Source organism: Leucoraja erinacea, chromosome 7 (assembly GCF_028641065.1).
Source record: "Leucoraja erinacea ecotype New England chromosome 7, Leri_hhj_1, whole genome shotgun sequence".
NCBI lineage: Eukaryota > Metazoa > Chordata > Chondrichthyes > Rajiformes > Rajidae > Leucoraja > Leucoraja erinaceus.
Window position 1 is genome coordinate 41507899 of NC_073383.1, and position 11493 is coordinate 41519391.

Here is an 11493-nt window from a genome sequence, read left to right on the forward strand (position 1 = left end):
TACCAGTTCAGTTCTGTTCTGTTTCACTTGAATCAGGCTGGGACTACTATCCTAGCAAACTGCACAACTACGACTGTAGTTAAGGCTTTAAGCTAAATGGTGATGGTGGGTGGATTCTGGCAAGGGAAATTATTGAAAGCTAAAGAAAAAGGTAAAAGGAATAGTTCAGCACGGAAATTTTATTGCAAAGCATCACATATCCAGGAAATCCGAAACTAAAACAGAAAATATCAGGGATATTCAGAGGATTGGGCTACGTAAAGGAGAGAGAAACAAAGTTTCAGGTTGATGGCCTTTTACAAAAATTAGAAAAATTAGGAGACAAGTGTGTTTTACATTGTCGAGAGGGAAGACTGGAGGGAACAAAGAGGTCTGTGATGGGGAAGAGACCAAGTTTGCAGCAGCTAAGAGGATGATGATAGTGATCTGTCTGGAGGAGTGCAAGTAGAGGATGAAGTGTGGCTTGTACACAGATCAATGAAAATTAATATTCACATTCAACAAGCAATGGTGAAGGCTGACGGTACACTGGCCTTTACTGTAAGATAATTTGAGTACAGAACAGATACTTCTTGCTTCATTTATATTGCAATTATTGTGCTCAGGAGGGATATACTGTATTTGCAATGAGAAAAAGCAGTTACAATTTCTGCAGATTGACAACTAGGATGTAGTTGTCGTATTTTGAGAGATTAAACAGACTAGTCTCAACCCCAAGTTAGGAAGCAATAGCCAAGAAAGCACACTAACACCTCTACTTCCTTAGAAGGCTAAGGTAGGTCGGTATGTTCCTAACAACATTCACCAGCTTCCACAGATGTGTTAGATATAGGATATTATCGGGATGCATCACAACATGGTTTGGGAACATAGACACAAAATGCTGGACTAACTCAGCAGGCCAGGCAACATTCTGAAGGGAAGGAATGGGTAAAGTTTCGGGTTGAGACCCTTCTTCAAAACTCCAGGTGCGGTCTCACCAGGGCCCTGTAGAAGTGCAGTAGGACCTCCTTGCTCGTATACTCAAATCCTCTTCCTATGAAGGCTAACACGCCAGTAGCTTTCTTCACTGGCTGCTGTACCTGCATGTTTACTTTCAGTGACTGATGTACAAGGACACCTAGGTCTCGTTGCACCTCCCCTTTTTCTAATCCGACACCATTCAGATAATAATCTGCCTTCTTGTTCTTGCCACCAAAGTGGATAACCTCATATTTATCTACATTATACTGCATCTGCCATGCATCTGCCCATTCACCCAACCTATCCAAGTCACACTGCAGCCTCATAGCATCCTCACCGTAGCTCACTCTGCCACCCAGCTTTGTGTCAAGAACAGTTGGGACCCTTTTTCAGACTGATTGTGGCGGTGGATGGTAGGGAGGTGAGAAAACTAAAAGAGAGATGCAGCAGGCCAAAGCCTGGCAAGTGATAGTTGGATACAGAGGGAGTAGGGGGGGGGGGGGGGGGGGGGGGGGCAGCAGATAGCCAAATGGCTGGACAAAGACCAGAAATGAAAAGACAAATAACGAGATAAGGATAGAACAGATACGAATTGCAAAGCCAGAAGAAGGAATAGTGGCGGAATAGAGGTGATGGGGTTGGTTCTCAAATGTATCCTGGTTAACATTTATTTCAGAATCAGTACTGCTAGAAACAGCAATCTGTTTATTATCACATCTGTGGAAGCAAATTGGCCGCCACGTTTCCTACATTATATGTAACCGCACATCAAAAAGTAAGTCTGTGGCTGTAATGCAAATTGGCTCATCCAGGCAATTGAAAGTGGCATAGAGATGTATTTCTCTCTGCTACTCTCCACGATCAATAAATTACCGAGATCTCAGAAGCAAATCTCAAGCACTTTTACGTATTTGATGAAAAAAAGCCTAATCAACATCTCCTGCACAGATTTAACACAGGCATTCCTAACACATGGAAATCAATGTTGTTCAACCTCAGAATTTGAAAATATTATTACCAGCTGTGGAACTTCTCCATTGATTTCAGACTTTAAGCATTGGGCAGTAAGAACACACCGTTCGTTGTAGCCAGGAAACAGTAACACACACAAATATAGTATTTATTTCATAGAAGCATACCATTCGACCCACCAAGCCCATGCCAGTGGTCACAGTAAACCCACACTAATCCTATTTTATTCTTCAAGTATTCCCATGAACTCCTCAAAAAATCTACTATTCACCTATAGAGGGCAATTAAGATTATTCCCAATAATTAAAACTGTCCACTCACTTGGATCTCTCTCCACAATTATTCAATACATCAGCACAGCACACAAGATACAAGGAATTTGAGGGCTTCTTGAACACAACAAGCCTGCTACGATTCTGACGTAATTTCAAATATTCAACAGCATTTCTCATGGTAGAGACTCAGTGCAGCTCTCATAATGAGATGAGAACAGCGATCAAAGATATGGCTCTGGCGATTTAAAAGACCCTGCTTTCTGGAACAAACTGATTGGTCGTCACATTTCTCAATCCTTTCTAGCTTGACATTTTGTCCATATATTGTGTCCATTTTTAACATAATTAGCTTATAAATTGTATCAATGCATCATAAATGACGGTATACTCACACCACAAACCTAACAGATCATGTATATACACTGTTTAAACTTTGGAATGCAACCATTCTCAATCCCATTGTAAATTTGCTTCTGCCTTTAATAGTATCATTGCTATCAGTGTCAGACACTACGCAAATGATAGACACATCATCTAACAAACCCAAGGTTGCAGATTTAATTTGACTCCAGATTGGCAAGCGTAACTGAGGCTGGCATATCCTGCACAATATTAGGGAAGTACAGCACTGCCAGAAATGCTATGATTGGATGTTGTTAAACCAAGCACATACTGCCTTCAGTGGTGGATGCAGAAGTTCCCATTGCTAATTTTAATTGTCAGTTCTGCCCAATGAACAAATTAGCTGGCATTTTAAAGCTCTAAATCTGTTAAGAAATACCACATGAAACATGCCCTTCAGCACACCATCCATGCCAACGACTGATACAATAATCCTATTATAGCTAATTTTATTCTTCCCACTTACCCATCAACTACCCCCTCTAATATACTGTACCCAATTAACCAACCAATGTGTATGGATTTGGGATTTGTGAGGACACCAGAGCAACTGGAGGAAACCCGTGTAGTTACAGATAGAACATGCAAAGTCCACACAGACAACACTGGAGGTCAGGGTTAAACCCAGGTGGCAGGAAGTATGAGGCAGCAGATTAGAAACTGACGCACTCCATTTTCTTCAGAAGTTCTGCAAAGGATACAAAATGATTTAGGATATCCTTTCCTCTATATTTCTAGAATTTGAAAATAAATCAAAAGGTCCAGGATTTAATACCAATGTAGCTACCAGTTAATATGCTAATAACAACACATCACCGAATAGTTTATAGAATGGCAGGCAGTGCCTAGTGGATTACTGCAAGGCTCGGTGCTGGAATGCAGCTATTTACAATATACATCTATGATTTAGATGAAGGGATTCAAGTAACATTAGCAAATTTGCAGATGACACAAATCTGGGTGGCAGTGTGAACTGTGAGGAGGATGCTATGAGAATGCAGGGTGACTTGGACAGGCTGGGTGAGTGGACAGATGCATGGCAGATGCAGTTTAATGTGGATAAATGTGAGGTTATCCACTTTGGTAGCAAAAACAGGAATGCAGATTATTATCTAAATGGTGTCAAGTTGGGAAAAGGGGAAGTACAACAGGATCTGGGAGGTCCTTGTTCATCAGTCAATGAAAGTAAGCATGTAGGTACAGCAGGCAGTGAAGAAAGCAAATGGCATGTTGGCCTTCATAACAAGAGGAGTTGAGTATAGGAGCAAAGAGGTCCTTCTGCAGTTGTATAGGGCCCTAGTGAGACCACACCTGGAGTATTGTGTGCAGTTTTGGTCTCCAAATTTGAGGAAGGACATTATTGCTATTGAGGGAGTGCAGCATAGGTTAACAAGGTTAATTCCCGGGTTATGCTGAGGGAATGGAACGGCTGGGCTTGTATACTCTGGAATTTAGGATGAGAGGGGATCTTATTGAAACATATAAGATTATTAAGAGTTTGGACATGCTAGAGGCAGGAAACATGTTCCCAATGTTGGGGGAGCAGAACCAGGGACCACAGTTTAAGAATAAGGGTTAAGCCATTTAGAACGGAGATGAGGAAACACTTTTTCATAGAGAGTTGTGAGTCTGTGGAATTCTCTGCTTCAGAGGGTGGTGCAGGCCGGTTCTCTGGATACTTTCAAGAGAGAGCTAGATAGGGCTCTTAAAGACAGCGGAGTCAGGGGCTATGGGGTGAAGACAGGAACGGGGTACTGATTGTGGATGATCAACCATGATCACAGTGAATAGCGGTGCTGGCTCGAGGGTCCGAATGGCCTACTCCTGCACCTATTGTCTATAAATAAAAGTATAGGATTCAGCAGTAGTTTACATAATTCTTAAAGTAGAATCAAACACAAATCAAGGTATTTATCAAGCACTTCAGTCAAAGTAAGTAAGCCTAATGCCAGAATGTGGATTAATTGGCCCCTGCAGCTCCAATAACTTGCTAATGTTCACATACAACAAGAGATCTCGGAAGGGCTGATCAAGTGTAGTGTGAAACACATATGCTATTTGGCCCCCCTTGATAAACCCTGTCAAAATATCCCTCCCCCCTTATCCACCAGCCACGAGTAAACAACAGGTGGAAATGGAGGGGATGGATAGAAGTGAAACTACACTTTGGAGTTAGCTGGAGGCGAGGTTGTGGAACGAGGCGAAATATGAAGGTGGCAAGGGAAATTGGAACGAAAAACCAAGTTGTAAGTGGAGATCTTCCGAGGATGCACAAACAATGAAGTGAGGAGGAGGGAGATAAGGCTGGTATTCAAGGGGTGGGACACTGAGTTGTTAGTGGGACACAGACGGGTTGTTATGAACAAGAGAGGGGATAGGAAGGTAGAGAAGAATCAAGCTGGTTCAGGGGAAGGAGGGAACAAGGGGGTTGGGGGGTGGTACAGATAGTGGAGGCAGGAGAGATTGAACGGCGGGAGGGGAAGGGAGGACAGTGGGGAAAGGATTGACAGATAATTGATGCTCGGGGGAGTGGGGGGCGCAGGAGGCGACCGTCGTTGAAGTAGAAGAAAGAGGAGGGGGGGAGATGTGACATGTAAACAAACCGGCATCAAAGTCCCGCCATTGCGCCTCCTCCTTCTCCGCCGCTGTTCCAGCCTCAGTCCTTACCCCACCGGCTCTAACTCGGCAGCCGCTTCCGCCACTGCCCAAATCGCGGTTACACACTCCCCACGGTCCGAGCGTCACATCGCAAACCCTCCTCCCCGCTCAGCCTGGTCGAGGAGAGCGCCCGGCAAAAGGTCCGCCTCAGCAGGAGCGACCCACTTTGCGAAAGGACGTGTCTTGCACAACCTATTCATTTTATTCTTGTAATTTGGAAAATTCTGCTCACTTATTATCATACCAGTGCAAAGAACTAACATGGAATAAATAAGCCAGTCTGAAGAAGAGTCTCGACCCGAAACTTCACCCATTCCTTCTCTCCAGAGATGCTGCCTGTCCCGCTGAGTTACTCCAGCATGTCAAGAGAGTTTATAAGGGGTAAGGTCATCAGGTCAAGAGGCGTGAGCAGCTCAATCCATGTGGAGGACATGGTGGCCTCGGCATACACTGTTAACACACGAAACGCGTACTTTCTTACCTAAAGATCGGCGAAATTATCATTTTTTGAGCTGTAAATAATTGTGGGTGCTGTCATTGAAAGCGGGAAGGTATCAGGTTTAAACTGGTGTTATCTCATGGTGTAGCGTATTTTACAATCCGCGACTAATAGCCGCATTCATTGTCGTGTCCAGAGAGACAGCACCATCTCGATAAGCCTTCGTTATATAAAGCAAACTCAAAGTCAGAGCAATTTGATTGCAATATTGTGGGGTTATTTTTTTGGGAGACTGAGCGCTCAGAACCAAATGCTCTAGTATCTTTGCTATGAACCCAAGCACCAAGGCGTAAGAAGGAGCGCGTCCCTCAGGACCATGGCCGGATTTAGATGAAGAGAGGCCCTAGGCTATTCCACTTGTGAGGCCCCTCCCAATGCCCCACCCCCACGACGAGAGGAAGATGGAAGAGTCCCCCAGATTGACACCGATGTGCAGCCGAGCATAGCCAATGAGATAAGGGCTGGAAAGCTGCGCTTTTTATTTATTGCCTGTGCTAGTGTCGAGTTATGGGCTTAAAACGGTATTATTCTGAAATGGAGGGCAAGGAAAATGACTGAAGTGTTGTTTAGAGACTACAGTGCGTTGTGACAGCATATGTAAGAAAGGCCTATGACAGTCAAAAATATTATACACCAGGCCCGTACAAAGCTTTTCAAAAAGGGGGGTGGCATGCCAGGATTACAAAAATGTTATGTCAAATAAGTGCAGGCAGCGCATATCACAAGCGCGAAGCTCAAAGACCTTTGCTGCCGTGGTCCAGGGCCCGCTTTAGGGCCCTGGAAGCTGGGGCTTTAGATGCTCTCTGGTGCATTCTGAGCCTTATTTTGGAGTATTTTTGCACCAAAGTTATGATCAATATTTCAGAAATAATTTTGGTTGAGTCAAGAGTAATGATTGATTGGAATGGGATGATTGGGGTCATAGTTGTATACAATTTTTTAAATCAAGAATTGAAGTTGTCCTTGTTTTAATAATCAAGTTGTATTGTAAAATGTTATGTAAAATGTTATAAAGGAGCATGCAAACACTGCAAATAAAATATTGCAAGTTATTGCAGTAACTAAAACCTTTTTTTAGAAAATGATTTGTATGTTGATTTGATTGCCTGTTACTGTTCGACTGTGTTAGTGTGTGCACATTAAAAATAAGATGCAAAATGAAAGTCGCAAACTATGGAATACTTATTTTTCAGTATTGTTATCAAGGAAAATAAAGCAGTTCCAATTGTTTGATATTATTCATATGGAGGAAAAATACAATTGCTCTAAAACCTATCTTAATTTTGCACTCACTAAAGATAATCCCCTTTCCCTCTCCCCCCTCCTCCTTCCCCCTCCCTCTCCCCCCACCTCTCTCTCCCTCCCCATCTCTCTCTCCCCCCTCTCACCCTTCCCTCTCTCCCTCTCTCCCTCCCTCTCTCTCCCCCCTCTATCTCAACACCGCGTCTACACCTCTCACATTCCCCCTCTCTCTCCCTCCCTCCCCCCCCTCTCTCCCCCTCCCACACAGCGTGGCTCCGACTCCGCGCCGCATGCACTGCAGCCCCCCCCCCCCCCCCCCCCCCCTCACGCAACAAAATATTCCACTACTTACCTGGAGGAAACACCTATGATCTTTGGTAGACACGAGGCATCGAGGTGATTGTATGGAGTGCAAATAGAGATCTGAACCCGCCCGGGCCCACTATGCACACACGGAGAGACAGCGTCATTTTGTGTCGCTACTGTGTCACAGGCTTCCCCCAACTGCGCAGGTTGCAATTTCCCCCCCCAAACCTTATAGCGGGCCGAAACCAGAATTTCAGGTAATTTCCGTCAAATTGGAAACGCTGATAGCGCTCCCATTTTTTTTTTTCTCTGGATTTTTTTGCTCTGGGAAAAAAACACCTTGGCCGGACGCCCCCTAGATTTTGAGGCCCTAGGCTTCAGCCTATGAAGCCTATAGGTAAATCCGGCCCTGCCGAGGCCCCCCTAGATCTCGACGCCATAAGCTTAAGTTTGTGAAGCTTATACGTAAATCGGCCCTGCTCGGGACAACCCCCACTCTCCCCCCCGGGGTCAGCGCTGTGCGGCCATGGCCGCCCTCCGCCCCGTCTCCCCCTGTGGGCCGCACTGTCAGGGGCTGTGGGTCGGCAGCGCCCACATACGGGGCCGAGTGGAGTGGGGCCGAGTGGAGCGGGGCTGGGTGGAGTGGGGCCGAGTGGAGCGGGGCTGGGTGAATTGGGGCCGGGTTGAGCGGGGCCGGGTGGAGCGGGGCTGAGTGGAGCGGGGCTGGTGGAGTGGAGCGGGGCCGGGTTGAGCAGGGCCGAGTGGAGCGGGGCTGAGTGGAGCGGGGCTGGGTGAAGTGGGGCCGCGGCTCCGGGCAACGTCAGCTGCATCAGAGTTGGGGACGGTCTGCTCCCTCAGCCCACCCTGAGTCACTGCACCGACACCCCGACCTCTTCCACCCCCCCCGACATCCCCCCGACCCCCACCTCCCCCCCCCCCCCCCCCACCCCTGGGCTGCGGGGATAGATGGCCCGTGGTCCGCAAGTGTGCAACCAGTCCGGATGCTGGGCCAGAAGAAGGGCCCGCTGTGCTGGCAGCCATAGTAAATGCTTACCTGCAGTTCATCGCGTGTACTCAAGTTGGCATTGCGTGGCATCAGTAGTAAATTGTCATGTGACCCAGATAGGACAATGAAATTGTTGCTTGCTGCAGGTAAGCATAAATACAGAACAGTTAAGTATGTCTATATAGCATAGTCCATATATATACACATAAATAAACAGATAAAATGCAATAGGTTGTTATAGTTCAGAGATGTTTTATGGCTGTGGGGAAGAAGTTGTTCCTGAACCTGGTTGTACCAGATTTCAGGTTCCTGTACCTTCTACCTGATGGCAGCGGAGAGATGAGTGTGTGGCCAGGATGGTGTGGGTCCTTGATGATGTTGGCTGCCTTTTTAAGGCAGCGACTGCGATAGATCCCTTCGATGGTGGGGAGGTCAGAGCTGATGATGGACTGGGCAGTGGTCATAACTTTCTGCATTCTTTTCCGCTCCTGGACGCTCAACTTACCGAACCAAGCCACGATGCAACTAGTCAGCATGCTCTCTACTGTGTTTATTGTATCGATCTACGGAATAAGCCAATCCAGTTTGTAAATGAGGTAATTGAATGTTAATGTTGGGTCATGATCTGAATCGTCGATCACACCTCTGTCTCCACGGATACTGCCTGACCTAAGTGTTCCTCCAGCTGTTTGATTTTTGCTTTCAAAATTTTCTCCTGATGGTGCTCTTGGATTTCCACATAAGTCCTTTAATACCTCAACAAAGTGGCTATATTTAACAAGCGAGAACAAATCATATGTTCAGCCAACCTAGAATTATTAATCGTGAGTATGATTAGCCGAGCTGGAATATCTGCAGCATGGCAGATGAAAGGCCAGTTGGCAACACTTGGGCACCTGCTGTCATTCTGTCGGACTATATGGACCTACATTATCCAGGACCTTAAAGGGAGAAAACTTGCACTTTAATTGATTTTTTTTCCATTTATGGAAGTGCATTGCCATTAATGGCAGATGCAGTTTAATGCGGATAAATGTGAGGTTATCCACTTTTGTAGCAAAAGCAGGAAGGGAGATTACTATCTAAATGGTGTCAAGTTGGGAAAAGGAGAAGTACATCAGGATCTGGGGGTCCTTGTTCATCAGTCAATGAAAGTAAGCATGCAGTTACAGCAGGCAGCGAAGAAAGCGAATGGCCTGTTGGCCTTCATAACAAGAGGAGTTGAGCATAGAAGCATAGAAACATAGAAAATAGGTGCAGGAGTAGGCCATTCGGCCCTTCGAGCCTGCACCGCCATTCAATATGATCATGGCTGATCATCCAACTCAACTCCAAGTCTCCAACTATAGGAGCAAAGAGGCCCTTCTGCAGTTGTAGTGGGCCCTAGTAAGACCACACCTGGAGTATAATGTGCAGTTTTGGTCCCCTAATTTGAGGAAGGACATTCTTGCTATTGAGGGAGTGCAGCGTAGGTTTACAAGGTTAATTCCCGGGATGGCGGGACTGTCATATGCTGAGAGAATGGAGCGGCTGAGCTTGTATACTCTGGAGTTTAGAAGGATAAGAGGGGATCTTATTGAAACATATAAGATTATTAAGGGTTTGGACACACTAGAGGTGGGAAACATGTTCCCCATGTTTGGGGAGTCCAGAACCAGGGGCCACAGTTTAAGAATAAGATGCAAGCCATTTGGAACAGAGACGAGGAAACACTTTTTCTCACAGAGAGTTGTGAGTGTGGAATTCTCTGCCTCAGAGTGCAGTGGAGGCTGGTTCTCTGGATACTTTCAAGAGAGAGTTAGATAGGGCTCGTAAAGATAGCGGAGTCAGGGGATATGGGGAGAAGGCAGGATCAGGGTACTTATTGGGGATGATCAGCCATGATCACATTGAATGGCGGTGCTGGCTCGAAGGGCCGAATGGCTTACTCCTGCACCTATTATCTATTGTCTATTTTCTTTGTTAGAAATTTATTTGTATGCCATTTGGCATAAGCTCTGCTAGTGAAGTATTTCAACGCACTATGGAACAATTGTTTGCAGGTTTCCCATGCTCTATCATAGTTGATGATATCCTTGTTGCTGGACAAACTATTCAAGAACATAACGCAAATTTAAAGAAGGTTCTGAACCGCGCTAAAGAAATCAACTTCAAGTTAAACCCTCTAAAGTGCAAATCAGAGTAAATGAGGTGAACTACGTAGGCCATGTGTTCACTAAAGACGTCCTCAAACTCGATCCATCAAAAACCATTGCTATCAACGAGTTACCAGCATCCAGAGACGTACTCAGCCTACAGAGATTCCTTGGCATGGTAAATTACCTGGGGAAATTCATTCCAAACTTCGGTGAACTATCTGCCCCACTGCGCCAGCTAACCCACAAAGACAAAGTTTGGGCCTGGCATGAGTAACAGCAGAGGACGTTTGACACTCTCAAACAACAGATGTCTTGTGTCCCCACTCACGCCTACTTTAATGCTAAATTACCGGTCACACTAGCTTGTGACGCCTCGCAGTACGGTTTAGGAGCAGCTTGCCTCCAAGATGATGGTGACGGCAACAGGCCTGTTGCCTATGCTTCGCGCACCATGACAGACATGGAACAACGTTACGCCAAGATTATAAAGGAGCTGCTAGCGGTCGTTTTCGCATGCAAGAAGTTTAATGACTTTATCTTCAAACAAACGGTCACGATCGAAACTAACCACCAACCCCTGATCAACATCTTGAACAAACCAATACACACCTCTCCGGACGCCTTCAATGGATGCTGCTACAGCTTCAGAAATATAACATTGTTCTAACCTACAAACGCGGCAAGGACATGCACCTGGCTGACACCCTCTCGCGTGCTCCTCGAAAGACCTGCGAGGGTTCATCCACACCAGATGACGGTTTTGTGGTTATGACTGTTTCCTTTATTCCCTCGTCCTGCTTGGAGGACCTGGTAGCCCACACTGCTGCTGACGATACCTTACGATTGCTCTCCTCTGTCATTAAGCGTGGTTGGCCTGTCAAGCAATATAACCTACCACTTCCACCCTTTTTTGCCGTTCATGATGAACTAGTACTACAAGATGGCATTATCGTAAAGGGCCACAAAGCTGTAGTTCCTGCCTCTCTACACTGCAAGTACCCAGGTGTAGAAGCAACTGTCCTGCGAGCAAAA

General features: G+C 45.9%; 1 protein-coding gene across 2 annotated transcripts in view; it reads right to left on the reverse strand.

Annotated features, from left to right (window-relative positions):
- The window catches only part of plekhm3 (pleckstrin homology domain containing, family M, member 3), a 130351-nt gene extending 125019 nt beyond the window's left edge, over positions 1-5332 (reverse strand). Inside the window, exon 1 of one of the 2 annotated variants that reach the window (XM_055638349.1) lies at positions 5216-5332. The gene's annotated coding sequence lies outside the window, so the exon portion shown is untranslated. The remainder of the gene's footprint in view (positions 1-5215) is intronic. The other variant, XM_055638350.1, reaches the window with a different exon arrangement.
- Positions 5333-11493: the final 6161 nt, after the last annotated feature.